The following is a 14742-nucleotide window of genomic DNA, read 5'->3' on the forward strand; positions in this document are numbered from 1 at the left end:
AAAAAACACTCTAAAAATACCATCCATGAGTTGGTTAATAGTTAAGCTGTTTGACTGTTACTATACTCAATTTTTCTAAACACTATAGAATTCAAAATACTGTAAGAGAGGTTTGAAACTCAATTTATGTCTGGTTGCATTAATCAATTAGTAGTAACTTGATCCTACATAGAGAACCTCAGAGATTTTGTGCAAAATTATTGTTAAAGTACTTCATCATAGGAAAAATCTATGGGCTTATATCATTGAAAATCTAACTTACACACAAAGTTTTCTGTTTTAATAAAAAAAATAAGTGATTCAGATATGCTAGAAAAACTAGAAAGCATTGCTTATGAGAGAAAAATGATAATATAAAATTTAGCATACCTCATAAAACTCATTTGTAGACACATTATTTGGGGTTAAAGGAAAATCACATGTTAAAATATTTTTACATTTTCCTGTATTTTAAACTTTGATAGGACAAATAAAACCATTTGTTTCATGGTTTGCTTACTTGAAGTTTCTCAAACATCATAGAAATAAAAGGTTTAATTGAATAATAAAAACACTTATATTACAGACTTTCATCCTTGTACTTTGCAAATTATAAAAAACACCTAGATATAATTCATACACTGATCAAGTATTGGTAGAACCTGAAATAATTTGATATGCAATAAAAAGTAACTAGACATTCAAATTTTAAAAATTCATGAAAAAAACCATATCCTAAGCCTACATAAACAGAAAGCTATATATTGATTCCAATGTGAAAAAGGACTACTAACTCTGTCTCAAAAAAGAAAATTAATAATCCTATATGATAAAAGCCTAATATGCAAATCGACCGAATGGTGGAACTACCAATGGAACGACTGGTCGCTATGACATGCACTGACTACCAGGGGCAGACGCTCAACTCAGGAGCTGCCCCTAGCCCACAGGCCTCAAGCCAGACAAGGTGGATGCTAGCGGGGGCACCCAACAACCCCGCCAATCACCCGACAGTCGCCCTGCAGAGGGAGGCAGTGGTGGGAGATGGGGTCGGCCACGGCGGGTGCCAGCAGGGGTGCCCCAACTGCCCTGCTGGTCGCCGCACAGATCGGCCCTAATCGCCGGCCGGGCCTAGGGACCCTACTCATGCATGAATTTCATGCACCGGGCCTGTAGACTGTAAATAAGTGTATAAATCCCCTAATCTATATTCATTGAACACAAGTCTAATTCAGAAAAAAATATAAAAACTAAGAGCAACTTCAAAAATGATAAAAGGAATAACTAATATTAATATGTATAAATGTGTTTTTACATTTTTTTTAAAAAAGTCAAATCATTTAGAAATATTAATGATGATTTGACAGTTGATCTAAATCTTTGGAAACCCACATACCTTTTTCCATAGTTGGTTATAGAATCATAACAGTAATCTGATATACATGAAAAGTGAAAGGAACAATTAACATTAAGTGGCATGTTCAGGAAACCTCTTTATTGTTGTGATATATATGTAGGTGTCTTTATTTAATGCATGGAATATAGCATTTAGGTTTCCTGAGGCCTTTTATAGATAAGAGAAAATACCAGGAAATAATCAAAGGAGGGGAAAATCAATATTTATTGTTTTTCTGCAGTATAACTAAGCCAAGTGTAAGGAAGACAGTGTTTTGGGTTTTTAATTAAATATAAAAATAATAGTAAATATAGCTAATGGTTACTTGAATCATGTAACTCCTCACACCTCAATAAAACATTCCAAATGTAATATAAACAAATGAAGTTTGTAAAACAAATAGTATGAAAATACATTTATTGTGCAGAATCTGAATTATTGGAATGATTAAAAAATTGAAGTTTCTCCTCTTAAAGCACAAATACCTCAAAGCATTAGATCTGAAGAATGTTCAGATGTGCCCAGTGAACCTCACCCCACCGTCAGAAATAACTTCTATAACGTTATGTGTATTTCCACTGCTCTTCTATATATTTTTTCTCTCCCATCATGATTACCTGCTACTGACAACCCTCCTACTTGGCCCAATCAAAAGGTAGTCATGAAGGAATTGGTACTGGTGGGTGATCTAATACTGTGGACGACTGGAGCTTACATGCAGCTTATCACCCAGTGGGACTCCAGGCGCAGAAATGTGTGCTTTCTGTTTCCTTCTTATCAGAACAAGACTCGGAGCATCCTGATATCAGACCCTAGATTTTACCTCCTCCACAAATCCAATTTATTCAATCTATTCTAGATGTAAGCATTCCACATAGCCCTCCACAGTGCACGGTGCTCTGTGATAGATAAGGTAGCAAATTTAAGGCACTGTTGGTGGAAATAAAACAACAAAGTCTTCACACACAAATCTTGCCAGAGAAGTACATATAATCATTTTTAAAATATAAAATTTACTTATTAAACTTTTCTAAGCAGCTTGTTTATATAAATGATAGAATAAAACACAGTTGTTTTCATTTCTAAAAATTGTCAGGTAATTTGCATTCCTGCCCTTTATCTAAACTATTATTGAAGTAATAGGGGAATAAGTTCCATTTGCTTCTACTCACAAAAGACTCATATTCAGATAATGGCACAATTCAGAATTTAGCAAGTGCCGGGAGATTATAAAAGTTAATGGAACAAAGTAGTATTAGTGTAAGATTTGGAGGAAATCTCATGAGATGTGGCTCAGTAAGCTCACAATTAGATTGCTGTGCCACCGCTGTGTGTGCAGACAGAGGGGAGTGTGGCGTTGGGAATGAGGATTGCCAGGTCTCATGGAGCATCTAGAAATGAAAGCGCCATTGTGCAGATGGATGTGACCCTTTCAGTGTTGCTCTCGTTCACATGCAAACACTCAAAGCGAAGGGCACAGTGATGCAAGTCAACTGAGCAGACATTGGAGAGTGGCTTTCTTTCATTTAAAGGGCACTGTTCAAATATAAAAGATACTACCAGAAGCCCACTTCCCTCTGTGTTTTATTTTCTCTTCACTAAAACTCTCCCACAAATAGTCTGGCTCTGGTAGAATTTATTCCTGATGTAGAAATTACTCTGCTTCCCTCCTTGGCATTGAATCTAGGTAAGCCCTTCTGAATGGCCCCTGGGCACCTCCCTCCAGCCCTCACCTTCTCTGCAAGCCACAGTCCCTGTCTCACTTCCCTTGTGGGTGCCCAGATGTCACCTCAGACCTGATGTCCCCAAAGTGAGCTCATTACTCCTACGGGAAGAAGTTACTTAACATACATCACCAAAAGAATAAGAGTGAGAATTAAATGAGACAATTAGGGTCTCAGCACAGTAACTGGCACTATGTAATTTTTTAATACCTGTTAAGAGATGTGATTATGATTAATAATACTCTTAGATATAGTGGGTCTCCCTGAGTTCTCTGCTGTATCAGTGTTAGTATATTTCCTTGACCATTCAGCTTGAAAAACCTGAAGTAATTTTCATTCCCTTGTCATCCTCACCCCGGTTATCCTACCTGGTCACAATTCCTCTACATCCTACTTGCTGGGAAATTGACATTTTTTCCTCTTGGAACCGTGGCCATCGCCCTGTAACTTCTTGCTCAGATATTGCCCAACCAGTTGCCAGTCCCCACTCCTTCCTTGTTCACAGAGCCTGTTTCCTGTTTTGGAGACTGAAATGCCATATATTCACATTCCCATTCCCCTTTGCACCCAACAGAGTCATGTGACCCAATATGCCAATAACATGTGAAGGAGACTTCCAGGAAAGGTTTTATTTTCTTTAAAAAATGAATTTAAAAATAAATAATAATAAAATAATTTAAAATACCTATGTAATAAAAAACTGTGTAGAAAAAAACTTCTGTGTGGAAACCTGTTTTTAGGAGAGTTATACGTGGAAACTTCCACTATTTTCTTCACTGGAAGTTGTCATATCCACATCACATGTCAGCCTGGAACTGCTGCAGTCACCCTGATATTATGCAGGAAAATATCGCCTTGACACAGGGTGACTGGGGATGGGTGAAAAGCACCTGGGTCTTGACTTTATCTTATTCCTTTCAAATTTTGTATACAAACTTTTATATGGAACCTAGGCTATAAGTTGGTCTTCTAACTGGTCTGCTTGTTTATTCATTCATCCAAACTCCCTACACGTCACAGCTCTCTAGCACCCTGCAAACCCCTTGTTATTATGCCTCAGTTCCAATACATCTCCTTGAAAAGTTTGGGTTTCCAGAGGAGTATCCACATGGAGTGGGGTGGGCAGGTTAGGCCAGTGGGGAATGGGGAGAAACTGTCAGAAATGATATATAAATCAGAGAATTTAAACTTGGCTAATATTTTATATGTTGATTGACAATGGCTGGTTCATTCATCTGATGGTGGGAATTCTATACTGGGGATTAGATGTATAGACAGGGCCTCATTCAGTCAATTGCTTTCAGAAACTGGAGAGATTGAAGGTTACCTGATCTTGATTAAGTGGATTTATATTAAATACAAATTAATTTTTGAAGCTAATTCTAAAAAGTGTCCTAGACCCGTGATCGGCAAACTGCGGCTTGAGAGCCATATGCAGCTCTTTGGCCCCTTGAGTGTGGCTCTTCCACAAAATACCATGGCCTGGGAGAGTCTATTTTGAAGAAGTGGTGTGAGAAGAAGTTTAAGTTTAAAAAATTTGGCTCTCAAAAGAAATTTCAATTTGTACTGTTGATATTTGGCTCTGCTGACTAATGAGTTTGCCGACCACTGGCCTAGACCTATTTCTGTTAAGCCACAGTCCTTGAAGATGGTGTAGTTACACAAGCTAGTCAGTACATGAGCCCTTTCAGCCTCACTGTAGGCACAAACACTATATAGTAAGCATATTCAACATGGATCCGCCAGACAGACTCAGAATTATCAAGAAGACAACTTAAAATACGATTAATATTCACTTTTATTAATGATAGTACTACCTCTTGGGGATAGAATGCCTTGAGATATTAGCTGATGATAAGCGATCATGGATGCAATATGTAAGTAAATCTATGTAATCAGGAGGCTAAGCTCAAGGCAGTGTTTACTAGCACAGATTTCAGTGAAAGCACATTGGACTGCTGTCTCCCTTTTGCTATTTAGCTAAATCATGCTCCTTCAATATTACAAAATATCCTACCTAATAAAAGAGTAATATGCAAATTAACCATCACTCCATGACAAAAATGGCAGTGCCCATAGCCACAAGATGGCAGTGCCCAGTCCTCTAAGCCCCACAGGAGTCCCCCAGTCCCAGGGAGGGCTGCCGCTGAGAGCCAGCAGTGTAAGCAGCCTGGCAAAATGCTGCCCAGAGGCCCTCCTGACCCTTTATAAAGAACAAAAACAAATTCACTCTCTATGGAGTGATCCCCTCCCAGCCCTAGCCTGGGGTCTCAACCACTGAGTCACACCAGCCAGGCAGATATGGAGGAATCTTAAATGTTTCTTTTTTTAAAATATATTTTATAGATTTTTTTACAGAGAGGAAGGGAAAGGGATAGAGAGCTAGAAACATCTATGAGAGAGAAACATCTATCAGCTGCCTCCTGCACACTCCCCACTGTGTATGTGCCCCCAACCAAGATACATGGCCTTGACCGGAATCGAACCTGGGACCCTTGAGTCTGCAGGCCAATGCTCCATCCACCTAGCCAAACCAGTTAGGGCTGTCCAACATGTTAAAGAAAAAACCCTATCTAATAAAGAGGGAATATGCAGGGGAGGGCATTTGGGGGTAACCGGGTTGCCAGGGGAGGGCAGTTGGGGACGATCAGGCCAGCAGGGGAGCAGTTAGGCATCGATCAGGCTGGCAGGGGAGTAGGTTAGGGGGTGATCAGGCTGGCAGGCAGAAGCAGTTAAGGGCAGTCAGGCAGGCAGGTGAGCAGTTGGGAGCCAGCAGTCCCGGATTGTGAAAGGGATGTCCGACTGCCTGTTTAGACCCCAGATTGGAGAAGGTGCAGGTTGGGCTGAGGGACACGAATTTCGTGCACCAGGCATCTAGTTATTAATAAGTTCTCCCATATATTGAATGTGTAATTGTGTGCCTAGCATTGTGCTAAGCACTATGCATGATGACTTTATTTTATCATTATTTTCTGTAACAACCTTGTAAACGAAATATTGTTCTCCTATCCTACCTAATAATAGACAAATATGCAAATTGCCCGCACCTTTGCCATGCCCAAGCCACGCCCACCAGCCAAAGCCACGCCCACCAGCCAATCAGGGCCAGTATGCAAATTATCCCAACCAAGATGGTGGTTAATTTGCATACGCTGAGGGAGGGAGGAATGAAGACTGAAGACAACTTAGAAGGAAGAGGGAGGAAAAGCAGAAAGCAAGGTGGCTGCCAGAGGGAAAGCCCGGGCGGGGCGGGGTGGGGCGGGCGGCAGCGGCGCGCTGGTGCAGGTGCTGTGGCTGCAACGGCGGCGGCAGCAGCAGCGCACTCGGCGGCAGCGGCTGCTTGCAGGATTCTTCCTGCAAATGGGCTACTAGTTTATAGATAAATAAACTGAGATTTGGAAAACTTTCCAGAGCTACCCTTCTAATAAGTTAAAGAAATGGGATGTAACCTTGGCCTCTTTATCTTTTCTTAACTCATACAACCCCTGGGAGAGGAGACAAACTAAATATCAGAACTAACTAAATAAAACTAAGCATATACTCTGCGCTAAGAGCGTAAGTGTTTTAAACACATTCTAATTTAACCTTTTCAGTGGCCCAGTTCTCCCATTGATTTCTGGTTGGATAAAACAACAATGCCTTCTGTCCCACTGTAATCATCCCTTCTGAAATTTGTGTACAGCATCTACCATTTGTTTGTCACTTAATTGTATCCTTTCTTGTGACATAAATTTAGGATAGCAGGTTCTCAACTAACATCGTTTCATTAAACATCTTTTCATTAAAATGTTGATGAAGAAAAAAGCCATTCCCAGCTGGGTTGAGAGGCTCAGTCTATGTAGAGTTTGCAGGGCCTCCTGTGTTTTATATTATTTTTTATTTTATTTTTATTTTTTAGAGAGAAGACTGAAAAGACAGAGAGACACATTAAGGTGAGAGAGACATTGTGTTGCCTCCTGTACACACCCCCACCAGGGATTGAACCCTCAACCTAGGTATGTGCCCTGCCTGGGTTGGGACCTTCTGGTATACAGGACAGTGCTCCAACCAACGGAGCCTCCTGGCCAGGGCTCTCCCACGTGTTTTGAAGATACTCCGGTTTCCTCCCATACCCCGAAGCTGTGCAGGTGAGGTGAATGGCGTGTCTCCCTGTCCAGTCGGGTGAGTGAGGGCTGCGCTGGAGGGGCGTCCTGTCCCTTGAGTCCCACCTGTTGCCCTAGCTGCTTGGACAGGCTCCGGCCACCCACAACCCTGAACAGGAAGAAGCAGGTGGGGCAATAATTCTTTTATCCAGTTTTTATATATTTATTTCAATGTTTAATAGTAGATGTTTTTGGGGTCTTTATTCAAAAGTTTGATGATGTTTTGTGACCAGGAATGTGCTGTAAGAACTTAACTCTTGTTTATATCAATTAGCCTAGGGTGAAATTGGTTTCCTTAAGGTATCATTTTCCTTAAAGTCATAGTTTTCAAGAACCTACCAACGGATGACATTGAGGACCTAAATGAACCTGGCTTTACTCATCAGAGCCGGTGTGATGTACAGGGGGGAAACAGATTTGGTTCCAGGCCAACCTGGAATCTACTCTCAGTGCCTCACACATAAATAAGTCATTTTGGGTAAGAAACCAGTTTACTCATATGTAGAATGGACATTGAGACATTCTTTTAAAAATATATATATTTTATTGATTTTTTTACAGAGAGGAAGGGAGAGTAATAGAGAGTTAGAAACATCAATGAGAGAGAATCATTGATTGGATGCCTCCTGCACACCCCCTACTGGGGATGTGCCTGCAACCAAGGTACATGCCCTTGACCAGAATCGAACCTGGGACCTTTCAGTCCACAGGCCGACGCTCTATCCACTGAGCCAAACCAGTTAGGGCTTGAGACATTCTTAAGGGAATAAAACTCCAAGCACAGTGAAAACACATGTTCCGTAAATGTTATATTCTCACCGGAGTCTAGTCTCCAGCTGGACTGTGAGTCCCTTGAGATTGCAGTGTGAATGTTTTAGTGTTTTGTTTCACTCACGATATTATGTGTGTAGTACATACCCAACACCTGCTGGTGCAACACTGTGACTAGCTCCCGGATTCCTCTAGTCTCTAACCATTGTTTCACTTTTCTTGGGATTGGTTGTGAAACACAACAAAATATATATGCTCAGCTTTTGTCTCTTTGACCAGCTCATGATTATGTTTAAGGTTTTCATCAAAGTTTTATCGAAGTATTTTTTTTTTGATACCACACAGTATTTCTAAGAGAAAGAGTTCACTTAGAATGGACATTATGAGATTGAATAACTCAGTCTTCAAACTCCTCAAATAATAGATTTGAAAAATGCTATAAGTCTCACATTAAACTTTCCCATTATGTTATTACAGTTGTATCAAAACAGGGAACTCCATCTTGGAAGAATTTAATGACTAGAGGGGGCTGAAGCCTCATTCTTCCAGAGGAGCTCAGGCTGGTGTTGGAAACCGACATTACCAGGAGAGGGAAAGAGCTTCCTGGAAGTGAGCCACAAATCTGAAGTTAATGGACTCCAATCCTGGTCATTTGTATTGAAAAGAATCATACAAAATAGTATCAGCACCCAGAAAACATGTGAGCTCGGATATCTTGTGACTTGATTCATTGATATATACAGTATATATATATAGTGGCTTTAAATTGAGAGTTGTGATAAACTGCTTTGACTATCTAAGATCTGCATGGGAAATTATATGAAAGAAAAAGGAAGTAGAGTCTGAGTTTTTGAAAGCAAGACCAGTTTAATGGCTTTCTACAATTTTATTTAGTTTCTTTGGAAACCAAGCGCTTTGCAAGCACCCTGATGCTCACATTGTAAGGTAAAGGTAACCTGTGTAGGATGGGTATCTCTAAAGTTCTACAAGAATTTATTTTCTTTCCGGAGTTTTTTTTTATGTTATAAGAGTTTCCCTTTCCTACTCAAAGACATATCTGTCAATCATGGAGGCTTGTGGGAGAAACTTGTGGGAGTCAGAAACAGTTCATCTTCAGGAAACTAACATTTTCTGATTCTTCTGACTGGTCTGGACATCTACTTAAGAACAGCTTTGCTCTTCATCAGTCTTGTAAAACATAAATGAACCACAGCAGTGTGATGCCTGAGGTGGGACTTGGTAGAAAAATTCACAGGTTGAGTTATGCACAACATTTTATTTTTTTCAATGCTCACACCTAACAAATCCTTTCTCTAGAGAGCCTCATCATCTCTCCTATAAAATGTTTTGTTGCAGGAATTACACATAATGCACAGTTTGTTGTTCATTTTGTTGTTGTTGTTGGGTGTGTGCATGACAGAGAGAGAGAGAGAGAGAGAGAGAGAGAGAGAGAGAGAGAGAGAGAGAGAGAGATTTCATTGAAGAGTAGAGTCCTCACCAAGAGATAACACTTCATCTATTGCTCACTATTCCTGGACCACCACTAGTGATCTTCTTCATGTTACAAGAAATTAGAATAACTTAATAATAATATCTAAACTTATAGGGAGTTTTATGTCTTTGCTCTTAGGTGTCTAATTTAAAAATAATTGTTCTGGTGTCCCAGGATTTAGAAGCATAAGGGGATGTTAATTCCTCTGGTCAGAGCTTCCTGCTCTGAGAGCGCCAGCGGCTTTGGATGCAGCTCCCGGGTGAGCGCCCGTCTCCCTGTTGTGTATTCTGCACAGGGGCCACATTCCAGCTGTTAGTTTTCTCCAAGGAAAAAGCAGCAAGCAAAGAATACACATAAATCAGTGCTCAGCCTCCTTCATGTCCACACTTTATTGTGCTTTCTTGCAATGATGATGGACATTTTGCAAGCTTTGTTGAGGGAGATTTTGTCATCTCTTGGCATAACCATATGCCATAGCTGATATTTGAAGGTGCCCCTATTCCTGCTAGGATATGGATTTGCATGGTAACTTAAATAATGATTGTTTAGCTTATAACTGATCTTAAAAATATGATTCATTAAATGGAATTCCACTCATCATGTACTCAATGAAAATTTACACAAATAAAATTCAAAACAGTAATATTTACCATATCTTTTATTTAGTAATTACTTTTATTTTTATGTTTTTCTCCATATATCACATTGCATACTCTAGCTTTAAATTAATCTTTTTGCCTTTTTTAATTTAAAATTCAATTTTATTTTATTTCTCTAACTCTTTTGAATTATAATTTGTATATACCAAAAAAATTAAAGTGTAAAACTATTTTGCGTATATATTTCCAATATGTGAACATTACATTCATGAATTTTTATACTTATTAATAAAAATTTATGATATATTTAAAATATATTTATCACATGATCACTTTCATAAAGCAATGGTTTTAATGGGGGAAATTCGACTTTGTTTGATCAAGTCTGTGTTAGATCCCAGCTCTCAACTCCCTCACCAAGGTTACTTTTTGATCCTGGGGAACTCTCTGGTCCCCTCCTTTCCATAGTCATAATTAAACACATATTCTTACATCTTCTTTACTTTTTAATGTTAAAATCCCCTTTGTTGTATTTGAAAGGAAAAAAGGGGGTGGTGGGATGTGGAATCAGAGGCCTGGGATCCAGTCCGAGTTTCCCATAGTCGAGGAGTTATATGCAGGGAGGCCAGGGTTGGAGTCCGAATTCTCCACCGTCCAGGGGCTGAGTGTGCAGAGGACGCTCACAGCAAGCCCGGCCCAGCTGTCCTTGGGAGGTGCCCGGGGCCTGGGCCTGGGGTTGGGGGAGCTTCCCTCCACCTCCCTGTGTCCTGCGGGCGGTTGTGTACAGAAGCCATGCGTTTACCTGAGCAGGCTCTCCCGCAGGGAGTCTGGCATCCTGGTGTGTGCTGGGCAGGGAAGCCCGGGGCGTGGATCTCTGAGCCCGGAGCCAGCGTTGCACAGGGTGGTCCCGGGTCCTGGAGGGTGAGCCCCCGGTGGCTTCAGGCCGCATGGCTCTTCCAAGGGGCCGGTCTCCTCCGCCTCACTTGCGTGCATCGCCTGAGCTGGTTTTGCTCTGTGTCCCTTCACTGTAACGACCCCATGGCGAGTCCCGGGCGTCCTCCGGGAAACCTCTGAGCCTGCAGGGGTCGGGTGGGCAGTGACCTCCCACGCTCACCACTCCCTCCGCGGCTGTCTCCTCTGCCGGCCAACGTCCCTTTCCGGTGACTGCGGGGACTCTGTGACTCTGGCTTGTCCTTCCTGCCATCGTCGTGGCGGCCATTGCCCTCTGTGTTAGGCCTCCCCTGCTGCCTGGGACACAGCTCCTGAAGCGGAACGAGGGGAGGGAGAGGCAGCCACCTCGCTCCTCCCGGCCTGGCCGGCTGGCTTAGAGGCAGATGCCGGCCCGCAGCGCCATGCACCGCCCCGCCAGCCTCTGGGTAGCCTGGGACCCCGAGGCAGACCTGGTTCAACTGCCTGCCTGACAGGCAGCCGCCCTCCTGCCTTCCACCTAGCAGAGCCGAGGTTCTCCTGGGAGAGAAGCTGCTTCATCTCAGTGGAGGGAGATTCCTAGGCTCGAGGATGGGTGCTGGCTGGTCACGACTTTTCTGACAAAGTAGCCTCATGGCCCTGACCGCTGGCTGGCCCGAGACAAGGACCTGCTGCACGAGGTGGAGGAGGAGGGCTGCTCCAAGAGCTCCCCCTCAGGAGAGCAGCCTCAGGGGGCAAAAGCCCTTCCCTCCTTGACTGTTTCCTGCCAAGAACATGAATGTGATGCCTGGAGGCACGATGCCACGGTGGGTCCATGGGGGCATTAGCTAACAAAGGGTGTCAGAGCAGGAGGACAGAAAGAGCTTTGCCTTTTTAAGGGAGTCTTGGAGCCTCCCAGCTCTCCTTGCTGAGACCCCGTGCCTCCGTGTGGTAGGCGCCCAATGACTCACCTTTAAACCACTGCTTTATTGATACAAACAATATTTATAATATATCAGTCATATATAAAGCTGCGGATAGAGATCCCTGTACGTTAATAAAAGTGTCAACTCCAAAGCAAACATTTGCATACCTGGTTATTGGAAACTTGCTGTAAAACTGTCCTTGCTCTAAATCCCAGAGAGACTTTTTGTTGGATTATTACAGGGAAAACAAGCACTTTTAGAGCCATAGCAATCAAGTATGTTCTGAAATATACCACGTAATAGAAATGCTTTATTCTGTTTGCACCATTTCTGGTTTAAAATACTATTGCCATTGGGTTTTGGGTCAGTTTATTTGAGGCAGATAGGGTGATGACAGAAAGCAAGTTTTTTTTTTTTTTTTTTGCAAAAACTGAGGAGAAGATCATGTGTGTCTATAATAAGAAACTTCAGGTGACTCACTTCAAAGTCACATCTTCAGTAGCTGCAGTAACCACTGCTGTCACATTAGACACTGGAGGGTTTAAAAATATCCCGGCAAAGCTGCTTAGCTAGCTCAGAATTCGTGAATAATGGATGGCAATTTTGAGTTGAGATATAGCCATGGTGCACACAGGCGAGGTGGACTTTACACTATCCTCTTTCCAAAGTATTCATCTTAGTGTCTGATTAACTTCCAAGGAACCCACAGCCACTTTCCTTTCACTAAATTGATTGATTAATGGATATATGCAAGCTACATTTTCCAAAGGAATCCCAAGTGTCCTGTGGTCTTTTAAGAATGCTGCTGAGGAGTATAGCAGGGAGTTGATGAGATGTATACCCTTTCCAGAAATGCCATCTTTAGGTGTAGGTATGGCTGAGGGCCAGTTAGCCATTGCATGAGGTCCCTGTTGGCAACCCTTAAACTTCCAACACAAATGTAATGAATTTCTTTTTTTCTCTGCCTCATTCATCTTCAAATTTTTCTTCCTTTCCCTTTTTCTTTGGCCGGAGTGTGTGTATTGTGGCAGTTAGGCATAAAAGGTGGCTCATTCCTGTTACACTGAAGTTCAAACTATGCAGCATTTGGCAAACATGAGTAGTAGGTACTGAAAGTTAGCAATGGGTGTAGAATGCTCTGAAGAGTTACAAGTGCCAAGCAAGAAAGAACTGGGTATGATACTCTTTTAAGGAAAAACAGTTTTGCACTTGAAGCCAATTCCTTATTACTTTTAGAAAAAAGCTTTTTATTTTAGAACTAGAGGCCCGATGCACGAAGATTCGTGCAAGAACGGGCCTTCCTTCCCCTGGCTGCCGGCACCTGCCTTTGCTCTGGCACGGGGCCGCCTTTCTGCCTTCCCATGCTGCCCAGAGGCCCGGAGTGGCTGGGGCACCTGTGTATAAAAATTAACCCGCCATCTTTGTTGGGTTAATTTGCATACTCACTCCTGATTGGCTGATGGGCATCACGAAGGTATTGTCAATTTGCATCTTTCTCTTTTATTAGTGTAGATAGTAGTTTTCTCTACTGGAAATACTTTATATTAGTATGGTCTTTAATATTATCACAGTTAATGTACCTATATCATTACATTATTATTAACTAACATTCATACTTCATTCAAATTTCTTAGTTTTTATCCAATGGACTTTTCTTTATTAAAAAATTATCTTTATAGTTGAAAGTATTACATATGTCACCCTTCCCCCTGCCATTGACTGCCTCCATCCCATTTCTCCCAGACCTACCGAACTGTGTCCATGTGTTATGTTTAAACTAGTATGCACATAAGTTCTTTGGTTAATCTCTTCCCACTGTCCCCTCCCCCTTTCCCCCTGAGATTCTGCACTCCATTCCATTCATCCATGTCTCACATATATGGAATCATTAGATTCCATTTATGTGAGATCATGTGAAACTTGTTTTTCTCTAACTGTCTTATTCTACTCAGCATAAGACTCTCCAGGTCCCTCCATGCTGTCTCAAAGGGTAAGATAGTCTTCTTGTAGTATTCCATTGTGTAAATGTACCATAGTGTTTTTATTCACTCATCTACTGATGGACACTTGGACTGTTTCTGGATCTTGGCTATTGTAAATTGTGCTGCTATGAACAATTTATAGTTGTGCATATATTCTTTCTGATTGGTTTTCTGATTTCTTAGGATATATTCCTAGAAGTGGGATCATTGGGTCAAATAGCAGTTTCATATTTAATTTTTTGAGGAAACTCCGTAATGTTTTCCATAGTGGCTGCACCAGACTGCATTCTCACCAGTATAGTAGGGTTCCCTTTTCTCCACATCTTCACCAACACTTGTCACTTGTTGATTTATTGATGGTAGTCATTCTGGCAGGTGTGAGATGATAGCTTGTTGCCATTTTAATTTGCATCTCTCGGATGATTAGTGACAGAGCATTTTTTCATAAAATCCTGGAAGAAACCATAGGCAGCAAAATCTCAGGCATCTCTCATAACAATATTTTTGACAATGCATCTTCTAGGGCAAGAGGAACAAAGGAAAAAGTAAATAAATGGGACTATCTACATTATAAAAGGCCAGGGACTGTCATGACCTAAATGACCAGACGGATGGCTGGTCACCAGGAAGTACATGGAGCACCTCTTGGTACCTCCCCCATGGCCCACAGGCTCCTATCACAGCAAGGCTGGCAGCCAGCAGGTGGGTGGGGTGACAGGGGGTGGGCAGGATGAGGCAGGCACAGTGGCTGCAGATCAGGCCCAGAGAGAGGACCAGAGAGAGGCAGGGCCTGATCTGCAGCTGCCGCAGAGGCTGCGGATCAGG

This window comes from Eptesicus fuscus, chromosome 18 (genome assembly GCF_027574615.1).
Source record: "Eptesicus fuscus isolate TK198812 chromosome 18, DD_ASM_mEF_20220401, whole genome shotgun sequence".
In the NCBI taxonomy this organism is placed as follows: Eukaryota; Metazoa; Chordata; class Mammalia; order Chiroptera; family Vespertilionidae; genus Eptesicus; species Eptesicus fuscus.